At 59.3% G+C, this 15,913-nt stretch overlaps 1 protein-coding gene and 1 long non-coding RNA gene across 2 annotated transcripts in view; both read left to right on the forward strand.

Moving 5' to 3' along the window:
- Nucleotides 1–15,913, forward strand: part of RAB26 (RAB26, member RAS oncogene family) — a 31,176-nt gene that overhangs the window by 8,441 nt on the left and 6,822 nt on the right. The gene's annotated exons all lie outside the window — the stretch shown is intronic.
- LOC121078283 lies at nucleotides 5,502–15,896 on the forward strand. Its single transcript, XR_005824522.1, has 3 exons — nucleotides 5,502–7,123; nucleotides 7,464–7,558; nucleotides 8,289–15,896. It is a non-coding gene; the product is annotated as an uncharacterized LOC121078283 (long non-coding RNA).

Raw genomic sequence — 15,913 nt, forward strand, 5'->3', positions numbered from 1 at the left:
GTGCTGGGGAGGGAGCCCCACATCTGTGCTGGGAGCACTTCTCCAGCAGCTCTTTGTCTGAAATTGGCTGGTTCTGCATTTCTTATTACTGCATGAATTTTAATAGGAGCCAGTAGCTGATTTTATACTTTTGCATTTGTTGCTGTAAGGAAAGCCGAGCTACGTTTGCCCACAGGAGCTCTCCTGTGGTGCTTCCCACCCTGTCTGCTGGGTTTCGGGGGGCAGATGTGGTGCCGGGGCCGTAGGGACCAGGTGCTGCCCAAATCCAGGTGAGCTGGGGCCTGCAGGACTGGTGCCTGCAGGGCTTGGTCTGTTCATGGGAGCCCACCTTTATTTTATCGATTTATTTAGTGTCTGATTCCTAGGACGACAGCTTTTGCAGCTGCTGCTGGTTCCTGCTCCCAGGCCAGGCTCTCTGGGGAGCAAAAAGCCTTTTTTCCGTGCAGCCGAGCCCTGCTTTGCTTTCAGCTGCTGCTCTCTTCCCTTGCAGAGGGACACAGCCGTGCAGTCTGCTCCTGATCACATGAACGGCGAAGCCTGTCATTTGCATGCAGGGGCTCAGTTGCCAAGAGATGCTGAGAGCAGAGCCCATGGCGGGCTGCACCCTCTTCTCACATCTGCTAGTATTTTATTCATGTTTCTTTGGCTCTTGCATTTGAAAAATAATAAACCTCCTCAGCGTGCTCTGATTCTGCAGCACACCAGTAAAGCGCAGATACCTGCGTGCTGTCAGTAGTCCCAGTGGACAGCAGACTCAATTCCTGCCTTGGGGAAGGCAAAAAGAAGTAAGATGAATGTCTTCAAAGCAGAAAAGTGCTTGAGTCGCTCTTTAAATGAGCATCTGGAGTGGCCTGGAGACCCAGAGCCTGTTTAAGATGACTCCTACGCAGTTTGTGCAGTGGTGTGAGGGTGCCTGCCCCGGTCTCAGCACACGAGGGGCTCTCCTACAGCCCAGACTGGACTTGGGGCCTAATCCAGCTGTGAAATCTTGCACCTGTATCAGCCAACAGTGGTGCCGCGGGTTTGCTTTGGAGGGGAGGGGGAGCGTGGATCAGTGCCCTGCCGGCCTGCCAGGGGGGTCTGCGTCCCTCTGGGGGGCACAGTGTGAAATTGTCCCCTGTGTTTGGGGCGTGAGGGGCTCTGAGCTGGGCTGGAGCATCACTTGGTGCTCAGCACAGAGCTGGGCTTTGTGCTGGGTCCGCTCGCAGGGCTTGGGGCTGTGATGGAGTGCGGTACGGCCAGTAACGCATTTCAGTGGGGCCAGAGCAAGTCTAAACGGTTTGAATATTTAATGGAATAATTTTGGCTTAACTTCGCTTTCATCTTTCATTGGTGATAAAATATTGAACTCAGCTGTGCAGAACCGAGTTTTCCTTTGAAAGCAGCAGGAGGGCAGCCAGGCCCGTGGGAGGCAGGGCCTTGGGGTGTCTGTCCTGCAGCGCCGGCCCTGGAATGGGGGCTCAGGGACATCCCTGCCCCGTGGTGCTCGCCTCGCTCAGCCCTGCAGGTCCCCACTCAGGGCACTGTGTTCAGGCCGTGGGAATGGTGGGTGCTGAGCTGCTGGGAGTGGGGTCCAGGGCGCCGGTACTGCCCCGGGCAGCAGGGTCTGTGCACAGCCCCTGCCCCGCACCGAGTGCTGTGGGGACAGCGTGGGCTGCAGCCCTGAAACCTGCACGTGTGAGCCCCCGCTGCCTCTCCCCTGAGCTGCTGACTCACTCGGTACCGCTGATTAATTATTTGCCCCCAGCAGGCTTCAGCACGTTTCTAAATAAATATGCCTCGGGGAGAGCGGGGCGCAGCGGAGCTCGCCTGGGTCCTGTCTCTCCCCTCGGGGTCGCAGCAGCCGGTGCTGGGTCTGTGCTCAGCGGGGCAGGGGCTTCATTTCGGCTGCAGTGGGCACCGGGCAGGGTGCTGGGGCATTGCTGCCACCCCTGGGGGGCTGCGGTGGGTGCTGAGGCCATGGCCAGAGCAGTTTGACTCCAGAACTCATCCCCCTGCCCCAAGGAGGGACTGGGCTTAGGAAATGCAGGTCGGTGGTTGAGCTTTGGGTCCTGCCCAGCACCAAGGCAAGGGTTCCCGACATCCTCTCACCTGGAAGTCGGGTACAAGCCGTGAAGTTAGACATGGCCCTGCGATGGTTGGAAGGGCTCCGATCAGCCCGCGCCTGGTGTGTGTTATGCTCCGCGGCTCGGAACAGGCTGTGCCCGCGAGCGATCGTCTCCCTTTGGTTAAAAAAAAAATAGAATAAATAATAAAAATCCAAGAGCATCGGAGCCATGTTTGTGGAGGGAAGGAGCTGGCAGCGTGTTGCGTGTCTGAGCAATTGTCCACTCGTCCTTGGCTGGCGGTGGGGGGGGCCGCTGGTTTCTATGGTAATGGGGAATTTAAAGATCAAGCGCTTGTTTACCTGCAGCGCCTTCGCCACGAGGAAGCTAAATATTGTGTTGGCGTCGTCCTGGGGGAGCAAGGGATGCAACGGGCAGGGGGCCCGGGGCGGTCGCTGGTGGAGAGCCCTGAGGAGGAGGATGGGAAGGGGGCCGGTGGGGTTGCCTGCCCGGGACAGCTCTGGTGGCACGATGGGGACGTCCCTGCCTGCCCTGGGAGCACGGGACTGGCTTGGCGCAGCGCGGGCATTGCGGAGCCGTTGGTGCTGCCCCGTGCGCTGCCGTCGGCTCCATCCGAGAGAGATGGAGCTCTGGTGCTCGCCCTGTAAGTGATCTCCAGAGCAGCAGTGTAATTCATGTGGCTTTGTTTGTCTAACAGGGGCATAAAGTATTTTTAATCCTGGCTAAGCACCAAATCATTACCTTGAAGGATTGCAGAGCCTCTCAGAAGCAACAGCAAATATTTCATATTTATGCCTGCATAGGAAAAAATATTTTTCCCCAGTCGTAACTAATACGTGTCAGGAGCTCCTGCTCCTTCAGCTTTAGAGGGTGGTGCACGTTGCCCTGGTCCATGGTGGTCCAAGGACAAGGAGAAACGTGATGGGGAGCCAAGGGGGCTTCACCCTGGTGGGATGTCAGTGTTAGAGGTGGTGGGTCTGGACGAGGGGAGGGGGAAACACTGCCCACACATGGCTCAGCAACGGCAAAGCTCTTTTTCTCTTTTTCCAGTGGTCACAAGGCTGGCAGCATCTGTTAGGATGCAACTGGTCCTGTTGTGAACATCTGGCAAGACTGTGTTTCATTTTGCCTCTCTTTTTTTTTAATTTAGTCAAAGCTGTTAAATGGGCGGAATCCAAGCTCAGCTGCATTTCTGCACCCGGTCCTGCATGGGTTGGATGCCGAGAAGCCGTTTGCTTGCGGCGAGCCTGACCCTCGCGAGCCCCGGTTAAACCCGGGTGCCTGAGCGCGTCTCAGGATGTTTTCCTCCTTCCTGTCAAGCCATGATGTTCCTATGCCCAAGTGACACATTTGGGAAATGGAGGCTTTTGCTTTTCCAGCTTTGCTTACGCGGGTGTCTCTATGGAAACCGCTCCGCCGCCCTCCCCTCTCGCCAGCGGGCTCTCTGATGGCTGCTCCAAGTGAGGAGCTTGTGTAACGCGCACCATTTTGTGGCACGAGCCTTGTTATTAGCGATCGCTGGTTGCTTTTCAGTCCATATGTGCCGGCCGATTCTCGTCCTGGGGGGCTCTGCCCGCACTGCACCCAGTGCCACCCGTCCCGCTGCTGCTCCTGCCCCTCCCTGACACCGATGAGCCTTTGGGATCAGCCGAGCTCGGCTCCCGGTTCCCCTCCTGCCAGGGAGAGCTGTTGGCATCGGCTCTGCTCTGAACCTTAAATCAACGCCTAGTCGTGCTTCTTTTTCTCTTCAAACCCAGGCAGGGGAGGCTGCGAGGGGGACCCAGGCCCACTTTGGGGCACGCAGACCCTGCTGGCAAAGACCTTGCTCAGCCACTCAGATGGCAGCGCTGAGCGTTGGGTCTGAGCTGCCAGGGCTTGCTTCCTTGCCGTCGTGCCAGCGGCTGAGAGCCGCAGCCGTTGGTGGGAAGGAGCTGCCGCTGGTACGTCGGCAGTGCTGGGGTGCTCTCCGGCAGGGCGTCCATCCACCCATCTGCCCGGTGCTCCTGGGTCATGGCCATGGGACCCAGCCGTGGTCCTGCCCTGCCCCGGAGTGCCGGGCGCTCACCTCCTGCCCTGATGTCTGAGAAGCTCGCGCGGGCTCCCCGGTGCGCACGCAGCCCCGCTCGCTGCGCGCTCTGCGCCGCGGCGGAAGTGCCGAGGGATTGCTGCTACTCGCAGCATCTCTTTTTAGAGCAGAGCGTGGGTTTTGGCAGTGGTGCTGGCCAGCCCACGCAGCCCCGAGCGGTGCCAGCCTCAGGAAAGGGCTGGCAGCTCTGCTGAGCTGGCGGGGATGCGAGTGAGTCTGCCGTGCCGTGCCGTGCCGTGCCATGCTGTGTTGCCCGCATGGCTGTGGCTCAGCTGGGCAGCCAGCGTGGGTCTGCAGGTGGAGAGGCGCTGGGGGAGCAGCTTTGCAGTTTTGAAGGCATCTCAAGCCTCTGGCTCTGGTGTGGGCTTGTTCGGGCTCGTGTGAGTCAATGGTTTCTGAAAGCCGATTGAAGAGAAGCGTTCCCGGGAGATCACGCATCACAAGTTTCAGATGAGTGGGCTTCTCTTTCTCCTCCAAGTGCCAAGGCGCACGTGGCCTGAAGCCAACCCGGAGCAGCTCGGGTGGCTGCTCTGCTCCTGCACAGAGCTGGAACACGGTGGGGGCTGCTCCTTGCCACCTCCTAACTCGGATGTGCCAGGGTGCCCCAGCGCTCAGCACCCGGCGCCAGGCACAGTTTACTGCGAAACGTGGCCGTGTTGTGGTGGGACCGGAGCGGGGCCGGGCATTGCTTCCCTGCTGCAGTGCTTGGGAGCAGGGCGGGCAGTGGTGTGTCCCCACGGGACATTGCCACGGCACGTCCCCATGGGCACCCCTTGGTGTTGGGGTGGGGCACGGGCTTCACGAGGTCTGGTCACGGCAGCAGACCTCGACTCGTTTTCTGTGGGGTGTCAGTTCAGGCAGGTCTTTCTTAAATGCATTAACTTGCTGCGTGTATTAATGTGCATGAATTAATGTGAGAAGTGCTTGACAATGCTTAAAATAACTTTGTTCCCGAGCAGGCGTCAATGCACAGCATATGTGTTTTTCCCTCCTGAATAATTACACACGTGAGGTCAAATTGCTGCTAACAGCTCAGTTCGTTCGTGGCCCCGCGGGACCTGGTGTGCTGGGAGGGCAGCGGGTGCAGGAACCCCCCAGAGACCCCAGCTGCAGCCTGAGCTGTCGGCTGCGCTCGGGCTTCCCAGGGGCTGTTCCTGGGAGGGCAAAAAAGCCAAGGTGCCTACGTGTGGGTTTTGGTTCACTTCTGTGAAAGGTTTGCAGACACCTGTTCTCTGGAGCAGAGCCCGGCTGGCCGGGTGTCCCCTGGCACTGCCCTGGTGCTGAGGCCAGTGGTGCTGGATTTGGGCATTTTCAGCACCTGCTGCTTTTAGGGAAAACCGATTCACTGCGGTGGCGTGCCCGGTGTGCTGCGATTCCTCGGCACCTCACAGTCCCCTGGCTGGGCGCTGGTGCTGAGGGTTGGATGCGTGCGTGGAGCCCACAGTGGGGCCGTGTTTGCTGCTGTTTTCTGGAAATGTTCATCTGACTTCTGCTGGGGGACATCTGTACTTACAACAGGAGTTTGTCAGCAATGAGCCATGTTTTAAGGTTGGTTGGGGATTTTTTTGCCTGCAGATGACAACTTTTTCTTAGGGAGGATTGCCAGTCTCCTTTGCTCACAAGGTGCTGAGTGCTGGCACTGAAGGTAAATCCAGCAAAGGGGGAGCAGGAGCCGAGGGAAGGACAGGACCAAACCTGGGAGCTGCTGGCTGTGGGTGCCTGGGGAAGCGCTCCGGCTGCTCTCCCCGTGCAGACGCTGCAGCGCAGCTCGGCCCCTGCTCGGCGTGGCCGGGACGGCTCCGTGCGCCCGTGCCTGGCAGACGGCGTTATCGCTATTAATTGCTGCCGAGGTGTTCTGAGATGCCAAAGATAGGTCTGAGGAAGAGGCTGCGGAGAGCCTGCTGGCTCTGAACCTCGTGGCCAGGCGGGGGAAGGAGCCTGGTTTTGATCACATCGCTGTTTTGCATCGCACGATTGTGTTTTCTGTTTCCTTCTGGCCAGAGGCTGCAGCTTGTGCTCGTTTCCGAGCCCGTGCTCGGGCAGCCGCAGTTCTGTGTCTGAAGCACGCCCGGGGTGCTCGGGAGCTGTGGCTGCACTCGCAGGGTGCGCGAGGGGCCTCGGGCTGCAGAGCTGTGAAGGGGGGGCGACGGGACAGCTGGGCAGGGCCGCAGTCCAGCGCTTCTGCGGCACCTCGGTGGGTGCTGCACCAACACCTCTGTTGGGCTGCGGTTTCCTGCATGGCTGTGGGTGCGGGGCTGGGCCGTGCAGCGAGGCTCTGGCCCCCCGGTGCCTCCTGGCCCCCCTCCGCGGGATGCTCGGGGGCTCTTCTCGGTCAGGTCCCAGTCGGGAGCAAGTGGGAGCGAGCTGGGCGGGCAGCGGCACTGCTGCTCCAAGGGGCTTTCTGCAATGTTGAATCCTTGTGAGGAGTGGGCTCTGATGGCAATACAAACGCAAGAGCTGGAGCTATCGCTAGAGAGCAGAAACCCTTCTCAAAGATCAAAGCCAGAGCTGCCGTTAACGGTGCCTTGGCGGCGGTGCTGTGCTCCGCGTTAGCGCTCACGAGGATTCGTCTTTCTGTGACTTCTTCCCTGTGCCATCCGCGAGTGGCTTGGAGCTGCGGCCCCGGCGGTGGGTGGAGGCATGCCCAGGGCAGAGGCAGCATTTATCTCGGTCTTGGTTCATCTCCTGGTCTGTGCTGGGTTGTTTTGGGCTGGTTCTGCTGGCTCTGCAGGCGGGCGGCCCGGGAGCACAGCGGCGGTGCTGGTGCCTGTGGTGAAGCAAGCTGCTGAGGAGGGGTTTGCCCTGCGGGGAGGGCGCTGGCACTCGCCGTGCTTCAGCCCCCGCTGCTCCCTGCGCCCAGCTGCGGGACGCAGCAGAAGTGGGCTGGGGCTTCAGTGAAGCGCCGAGACCTGATACAGGCCGTTCCCAGTGTCTCAATGGACTTGTATGAACTTCAGAGAAATGGATTATAGTAAGTTAGTTGCTCTCTTTTCCCTAAATCCTTCCTTTGAAGGGTTCCAGGTTCCTGCTTAGGACAAGCATGGCTTTCGAGAGCTGCCTGGTGTTGCAGCTGCAGGTGAAGGATGTGTGCATTTGTGCGTGGATGCGATAAAGATTGGTTTGTCAGGTCTGTTTTTTTAGGGAGGAGAAGTGCTATTTAATAATGCTGTTTGCAGTGCTGTCTGCAGAAGATCTTCTGTTACTGCCAGATGCTGTCGGGATGTTTGCTGCTGGATATTCAGACCTGATTTTTTTTTAAATTGGATTGCAAAGTGATTTCTGAAACTTCAGGCAAGTTTCCATCCGTTTAGGTGCCAGCCCACCGATAGGAAGAAGCCTGTCTGCCGCCTGGCTGCGCCTCTGGCTGTAATTACAGCTACAGCTAATTGCACACCGCGCTGCACAGGTGAGTCGCGGTGGCCACAGCCTGGGAGCCTTTCTCAGGGGCATCTTCGTTCAGGCAAAGCCAGTTCCCTGCGCTGGGGAAAGTTACGTCTCTGGAGCAGAGATCGCACCGGGGGCAGAGCAGGCTGACCAAAAGGCTGGGTGTGAGACGGGTGCTGCAGTGTGACTGCCGGGACTGGGACCCCAGCTGGGGCAGGGCTGGGTCAGGATCAGGGGACGGAGATGTGCCCGTGGGAGCCGCGTGTGCTGGGTGCTCGGCCTGGGGTATAGCCGGGGGAGCGGGGAGGATGCTCTGCGGCAGCGGGTGCTCGCAGGGCCTCGGCCAGCCCCTTGCTTCCCAGTTATGGTTGGAATTGGTGATGAAAGCTTCAGAGAGCTGGACGCAGAGGTGCCGTGCTCTGGGGGAACGGCTCCGTCTGCTGTACCCGGGGCTGTCTGGGTGGCCCGGCCCCGTGGGACAGGCAGGGGAGGCTCCCGGGAGGGAGCAGTGTGAGCCATGAGGCTGGCAGGCAGCGAAGGTGCAGGCGGTCGCAGGGCTCATCCCGGGGCTCTTGCTGTCTCCTGCCCCACCCCAGGCTGGTATAACGGAAACCCTGAACAAAGCAGACCATTTCTGACAAGGATTGGCTTCTCTGGCATAAAAACCAATGCAAGGTTTTATTTTCCCCCAGGAGCAGAGTAAACAATTCCCTGTACAGCACTAATTGATGACCCATTTTTCATTCTTGTAGCATTGACAGGCGCTGTGTACGCTGCATGGGAGAACTGATACCACAATAAATGTGCTGTAAAGATTCCTGTTCTGCTTTGCCGCATGGTATGTCCTCGGTGAAGAAAATGAAGACAAATCTGTTTGTTGAGCACCACGTTACTTATTCTCAGTATTGGCACAGAGCTGCGTGAGCCATTTCTGCCCCCTTTGTTTCCAAGACTGCCTGGTTTAGAAGTAAGCATTTGTAAAAATCTCTCTCCGATTATAAAGTGGAAGGGCTGAGCAATGCAGCTGGGACAGGGGAGCCACCACGCAGCGTCCCCACGGTGGGAGGAGGATGTGGCCGTGGGTTCCGCCTGCTCCCAGGACCCGTCCAGCACCTCGGCACCAGCGCCGGGACGCGCTGCGGCGTTCTGCAGGCTTCTGCTTCTCGGTGGTCTCTGCAGGGCTGGGCTGGGTCTGAGCAGTTCTGGGCTCTGGGACTTCTGCAGCAGATCCTCTCCTGCACATTTTTTAGGGCAATAAACAAGTCTCTTCTTCCCGTTTCTCTTTTGGCGAGCCATTCCCTTGACCATCCCGTGTGACCCAGAGGCGCAGACTTTCCTGTTCAGTGGAGCAGCCCAGGCTCAGAAGGGAGAGCTCTGGGGACACTGGGGCACCGAACTGGGGCTGCTCCTTCCCTGGGGCCGCCTCTGCCAGGCACGGCTCCCGAGGGAGATGCTGAGGAGCAGAGCAGCGTTTTCTTTTAAAATACATGATCCTAAACAGATCCTCTTACCCCTAATCTGTCCCTAAGACACGGCTCTCTCCTTCTTGCCAGAAAAACCTTTTATGTGCAGACTGATGTGAATAGAAGATAAGTCGGTAATTCTTCAGTGTATCTGCTTTAAAAAGAGGATTGACTCTCATCTCCTGCAGGGCCGGCAGCCAGGCAGATGTTAATTGGGCTTTAATATAGCGAACGTGGCTCTTGAGAAGACGGGCAGTCGGGCTCCTGCTCCTTGGGCTGCAAACGGCACCCGGGGCTGTTTGCAGGGTGGTGCTGAGCCCTGCCCGCGGTGCGGGTCCTGCCCTGAGCGGGGTCTGGTGTGCGGGGTGACCCTCAGGGGTGGCAGCTGCTGGGCGGGGCAGATGGCAGGCAGCGAGGGACAGCCCCAGCGCTGTCTGTGGCGAGGTGCCGAGTTCGTGTGCTGATGGCGGGGTCTACGCCCGGCTGGGGAGCGAGTGCTGGCCTGGTACCATTTTGGAAAGGACCTCGGCAGCGGGGCTGAGCAGGCTGGCTCTGCTGCACACAGGGTGTGTGAGTCCTGGGGGAAAAAAAGGCAGAAGTTTCCAATTTTAGCAGCAGAGTGCATGCGCACGGTGCCGCTGAGGAGACTAATCGCCTGTCCTGGCAGACAAATGGCCGGGCTTGCCCTCCAAGCAGAAGATTTATGGGACGCTGCGGAGGCCACTGCTGCGGGGGCCTGGTGACTGCCCTGGTGTCCTGGCCTACCCGGGGGATGTGCCAGGGCTGCGGGGATGCTCGGGCACGGGACTGGCAGTGGCACAGCCTGGTGGACACCACCTGCCCAGCACCACACTGCGCTCGTCTGCCTGCATCCTGCCGTGCTCTCCGGCTTCCCAGCAGGTTTGTGCAGGCTCGGGTGCAGCGTGGGGCTGCTTTGCCTCCTCTGCTGCATGGCACGGGCTCCTCAAATGCTCATCCCTAAGCTGCAGCTGCTGGGCTCGCTGTTTGCTCTCCCCATCCAGACGAGGCGTGCTGGATGCGTTGGCTGCACGCACAGGACGAAATCCTGCGCTCCTCTGCGACACCGGGACAGGGACAGCAGCCCGGCACCACATGCTCTGAGAGCTTGTGCGAGGGGAGATAAGAGCTCAGCAGTGCTCGTGCTGCTCTGGTGTCTGTTTGCGGTTGCTGAAACTTAAATATTTGTTCCTGGTTCCAATTTATCTCTCTTAATGGATCTCGATTTCAGAAGTGCAGTTCCTCGTGCAGTATTGGCCTCCTGCTCTCTTCTTGGTCGTTACCCCATCGGACACAACAGGGGTTTTTTAAATCAGCTGCTGTCAGAGCAGTTTCTCAACCAAGAGGCCTGGGCAGCTTTTGCTGGAGGCCTGGCATGCTGCAGCAGCCTCGGACACAGCCGTGCTCGGGGACAAAGCCCCCGTCCCACCTGCTGGCACTTCCCATTCCCTGGTGCCTTCTGGAGATCTGTGCCACTCTCCCATCTCCGTGGAGTCTCCTTGAGGCTGCTGGGGCTGGAGGAGATGCTGAGCACCCAGCACCGGCTCGCTGGCAGCGGCACGCGCACGTCGGGGGGGAAAATTCCAGGGTTTTAATGAGCAAATTGAATGCAGTGTCCTGCTGCTTTGGGCAGATTTCCACATCGATCCTTAATCCATTTTCATAGCCGCTCTCGGGGGCGGCGTGTGTTTGTCTGCTACGGCCCCGTCACAGCAGCGTCCCTGCCCCGCTGCGGGGTGCCTGTGCTGGCGGTGCTGTGGGGGGAGCGGCTGGGGCAGGGGCTCCCCGGGGCTCTGCAGAGCGGATTTGGGGCCTCTCCTCGGCGTGGGTCTTTCCTTGGCACGAGCCCGGCCGGACCCCACACGCGGCCGCGGCTGGCACACCAAAGCCCTGGCAGCGCAGCCGGCCCTGGCCGTAACGGAGCTGGCCGTGTGGCGGCCCTGGCAGCCCTGCAGCCCGCAGCTCAGCCATTACCGCCGCTAATTAACTCGGCGAGTGCCCCGGCCGTCAGTGGTCGGGTTTGATGTATGCTCTCTAATGCAATTGTTTCCCCCTTCCGCAGGAACTCGCCCTCCCGGTTATTGGCGCGGGTGCAGGCGGGTGGGATGCTGCTGCCTTCAGAGCGCACTAATGATATTTGGTGGTGTTTTTTTTTTTCTTTCTTTTTTTTCCCTGTTCTAGCTTAGATGTGGAGATGACAGTGTGGCAGTGTGGTGGGGGCCAGCCCCCGCCTGCCCCTGTGGATGACCCCCCAGCAGCAGGGTGGGCACAGCCGCAGCCCGTGGCACGGGGAGGGGGCGCGGGGCTCTCCGGGGAGCTGCCGGGTCCCTGTGCCCCGGGGTTTTCTCTTCCCAGCCCTCTACAGGCAGCTGTGCTGTGCCACCCGGGTGTGCGCAGAGGGGGATGCTGTGGCGGGGTTGTCATTCGAGTCAGCAGCCCTCGGGGTGCCAGGGAGCCAGAGCTGGTTTCTATTCCCCGCTGTCAGAGGGTTTCAGCAAGCAGCTTGTGATTTGTCAGTTTAATTGTGAAGCGAGTTAATCCATGTATCCAATTTAATCTTTAAGGCTTTAATTAATGAGCTAATGTGTGGAAAAGCTGCAGAGGCCAAGAGCAGGACAAGCCAGGACAGGGCTGTGCGTGCGACTGCTCACCCCGGGTTTGTGTTTCCCCACCCCGCTGCCCTCCTGTGCTGGGGAAGTCCCCAAACAGCAGCTGTGAACGAAGCGTCCCGAGAGCAGCGGGGTTTGGGGGAGCAGCGGGGTTTTTTTCTGCCAGCGGGCGCCTTCCTCCCCTCCTCTCTGCTTCCAAAAGGCAGAGTTTGTGCTGTGGTCACCGAGGTGGGACTGCGGGGGCAGCCAGCGGGGCTGTTGGCGTGTGGCTAACGCGGCCCCTAACTGAAGTAATCTGCACTTGGTAATTTCATTGCCCCTGCGTCTGCAAGGTTCCAACTTTATTTATCTGACATCCCGAGGACTATTTATTTAACTTACACGCAGCTTGTTCCTCCAACAAAGGCACTCCACGCATTCCACTGTTACTCCCACTAGAAAACATTTTAATAACTCTGTCCAAGCCCTGTGAAAGGGACGCGTACGAACGGCTCTCCTGAAATCACACAGAGTGACAGCAGAGCTGAGCTGCGTGGATGGCTTTCCTGCCTGCTTCTGCGCAGCGGGTGGCCTGTTGCGAGTATTACCTCCATTATATTAAACTGCGCAAGATTAAGAACAAACCCCAAGCAATCCAACACGTCTCCTCCCTGCATTCAGGGCCGGCAGCGTAGTTTGTGTTTCGGTACATTGAAACATGTTGTCTTTTGTCTTTGGCTGCTTATTGTTCGTTAAAAAACCCAGCTGTGCCTTTTAAGGGATATGAGTATGGCATTGAAGTGTAGCTCCCCAAGACAGGCGCTGGAAGCTGGGAGCCTGGCAGCCCTGCTGCTGGGGTGGGCTCAGGCAGCCCCTCCGCCCGGCACCTGCTGGAGCCGCCCCGCGGTGCTGCCTGCAGCCCTGCCCTGTGGTGTCATTGCCTTTTCCCACGCAGCCTGTCCTGCTTCTGCTCGGCTTTTTTTTTCCTTCTTTTACCCGAGTTTTGCTTCCAGCCAGTGCTCGCTCGCGGTGCTCCTTTGCTCGCATTGACCCAATGGTCCTGCGGCAGATGAGCAGGAGCATCCCAAGCCACCTTTCTGCTCCAAATTCAGCTGCTCCAAATTCAGCTGCACAAACTTTGTGGATAAGTGCTCTACAAGCTGGAGGTGCTGAAAACAGGCACTTGGGAAGGCTTGGAAATGCACAGGAATGTGTCCCCTTGTCGGCACATCCCACGATGACCCTTCAGGCCACCTGCCTGAGCACGCTGCGGGTGTGCCGTGGCTCCGAGCCCTCCTCGCAGGGCGAGCTGGGGGAGGCTGCAGCACGGTCACACTGTGCCAGCACCAGCCCCGGACCCCGCTGAAACCCTGGGGACTCGAGCTTTTTCCCCAGCCTGGCCCAGCAGCACTTGGGTGCACACGCTCCTCGTTGCTCTTCTAGATGGCAATTAGTTTTACGAATCCCCCCCAACACAAAATGTAGGTCAGTCGTAATTAGTTTGAATCCTGCTGCTGCCAGCTTTGCTTTTAATTAAGCTCCTCCAGAGGGGAGGCAGCTCACGAGGTGCGGTGCTGGAGCCGCAGCCCTTGTGGCACTCGTCACATGCCTCGTGGTCCCCGCTGGCAGCGCCCGGTCACCCGGCTGTCACCGCTGCTGGCACTTCCCAGCCCGCAGCTGCACTCACGGCATTGCTCACCACAAGGACAGGGGTGAGGAGCGGCCCTTCCCACCCGGGGGCTGCTGCGCCCTGCTTGCTCCGTGTTTGGGGTGAGCCGAGCCCCGGGCACGGTTGTCGGCTGCAAACCGGCTCCGGTTTGCGCATCAGCTCAGGGCAGACCCGCTGCGGGGCGGGGAGCCGGCCATGAGCTGTCCTCCTGGTCCCCGAGATCCTCCTGCTGCGGGCAGCTGCAAGCTGTCGCCCGCAGGAAGTCACCTCCGGCTGCCAATAGAGGTTTGCCGTTCATCGAGCAGCGAGGTTTGCGCTATGAAATATTCAGTGAGGACTGGCTGTCCCTCGCCGTTCGCTCGCGGCTGTGGTCGTTGCAGTGTGATGCCTTCCTTCCCTTCCCATCCCCTCTGCGGTGGGCAGGCTGCCGTCAGAAGCGGTGGTTGGGCTGGGGGCCAGATCCTGCTCCCTGACTGCAGTGGGGCAGCTCTGGCTTGGCTGTACCGGCCTGTGTGGGGCCATCGGGGCTGGCCAGGGATTTTTGATGGCAAATCGGGCATGAAAATTAGATTTCTTGCAGAACAGTAAGCCTGTACCTGCAGAACGGGTGTTAGTCCACAGATCGGAGTGCTGTGAGATGGCAGTGTGGGGCAGAGCAGCCAGCGCCGTGTGCTTTACAAGGGGTCTGTCGCTGCGAGGGGGATGTCGGCAGTGGTGGACGTTAGGGTCCACATTGGGATTTCCCCCCTTTGCTCACTGTGCTCTTTTTTCCAGCAGAGGGGGCCCGTTCCCCCCGGGGTGCCGTTACACCACGGTCTCCTGCACCTTGTGCGTTCCCTCGAGCTGCCGTGGCTTTTCAGCTGATGGCGCCGTATTTCAGGACCAAAACATTCTGCAAATCCCCGACGCGGTGTGAGCGGTGTTTGCAGAGTGCGGCCACTCCAGCTCCTTTATATTCACCCTCAGTTCTGCAGACAGCGCGTGGCGCTGGCACCCTTGGCTGGACCCGCTCCGTTCCCCTGCCACGAACCAGGCACCCGCGGCCCCCTGCCAAGGAGTTTTCTTGGTGCCTTGCGCAGCGTGTGCCACCTGCGCCCCTTCCCCTCCCAGCCGTGGGCTGGCTGCCCATTTTACCCCTTCCAGGGCCATGAATCACTCCGCTCCCTCAGCTCCATCGCTGCCTTTGAAGGTATTTATAAACTGCGATCGTCTCCCCTGTGCCTGCTTTAGCAGACGGTGTAAATTTAGCGCGCTTGTTGACTCTGCTCCTCTCCTCCTCGTCCGCATCCTTGCTGCTGGAGGAGTGTGGCTGTGCAGGAGCTGAGATGTTACCTCGGGCCTGATTAAAACCACCAAAACGCAGAGGCAGAGCCCTGCCAGCGCCGTCCTGGCGGGTGACGCCGAGCGCCAGCGTCCCGTGGCATTGGGTAATTGCGGCCGGTCGGCACGCGAGGCGCTGGGATGGCCTCTCCGTGGGGGAGAGGCGCTTTGCAGAACTCTGCCCGGGCTGGCTTCCCGGCGCTGGGTGGCCGTGCCTGCTGCCGAGGCCACCTCATGGGACCGCCGGAGGGGATGGATGCGGCACCGTGCGCCCCGGGGAGCTCCACGCGCTGGCTGCGGGCTTTGGATCAGTCGAGAGCGCAGCAGGTGCCGGCTGCCCAGCCCAACCAGCCCCGTCACGCACCACTGCTTGGGGTTGTTTTAATCGCACCCTAGTGATTACTGTGCTAATTTCTGTCGATCTAGCAAGCAAATTAATCTCCTCTCCACTCCGTCCTTTGGGGCTGTTTGATCTTTAGGGTTGGGTTTGATGAACGTTTAGAGAGCCGCCTGCAGCTCGCGGGGCTGCGGTCGCTTGGTGTGCCGTCAGAGTGCGGCCCTTGTCCGCCGCCGGGCTCTCCCCACACACCTCGTGGTGCCCCCATCCTGCACCGCTGCCGGCTCCGTCCAGGCAGTTGTAAAACGTTTCCTGTTGGCTCTGAGAAGCAGAGGATCTGAGGAGCCGGCACTGCTTCGCTGGTGCCCATGGTGTTGCAAACATGCGGGTCTTGCAGCGCTGTCGGATGGGTAATGTCTTCCCAACCTGGCTTTGCTCCCTCCCTGCTGCTGGACCTCCCAGGAACCTGCACCTCGGCCCCAGGCAAGCACCGGGGGATGGCACGGAGGGGCACGGCCCCTTCTGCTCCTCCCTGCCGGCCCTGCTGCTAAACACGAGCAATACGGGGAAAAACAAACCGAGAGGGAAAGCGGTGCTTGCTGGGAGAAAAATCAGTAAAAGTGGCAGGCAGAGGAGTTATTTTTAAGTTGCTAACTGAATATGGAGTAGTTAGCTGTGCCTTTTGAAGGCCATTAGGATGGGATGCTGGCGCTCATTAATTTATTGCCAGAGGTGGTCTAGCCTGAGCCGCGCAGCACACTAAATCAGCGGTGCAGACACAAAGATTTAAGTATCCAAATATATGTAACTTGCAGCAGACGCAGGAAATGATCTTCTCACTGTGCCACCATGCAAATTACTCCAACAGGCGCTGTGACCAATTTATGCAAGTTTAAAAAAAGGGGGAGAGAAAATCAGCATAAACACAGCGGTGGAGCCGGTGCAGGCGCGGGGCAGCAGCTGCCAGGCGGGCGGCCTCACC

This window comes from Cygnus olor, chromosome 15 (assembly GCF_009769625.2).
Source record: "Cygnus olor isolate bCygOlo1 chromosome 15, bCygOlo1.pri.v2, whole genome shotgun sequence".
Lineage (NCBI taxonomy): Eukaryota > Metazoa > Chordata > Aves > Anseriformes > Anatidae > Cygnus > Cygnus olor.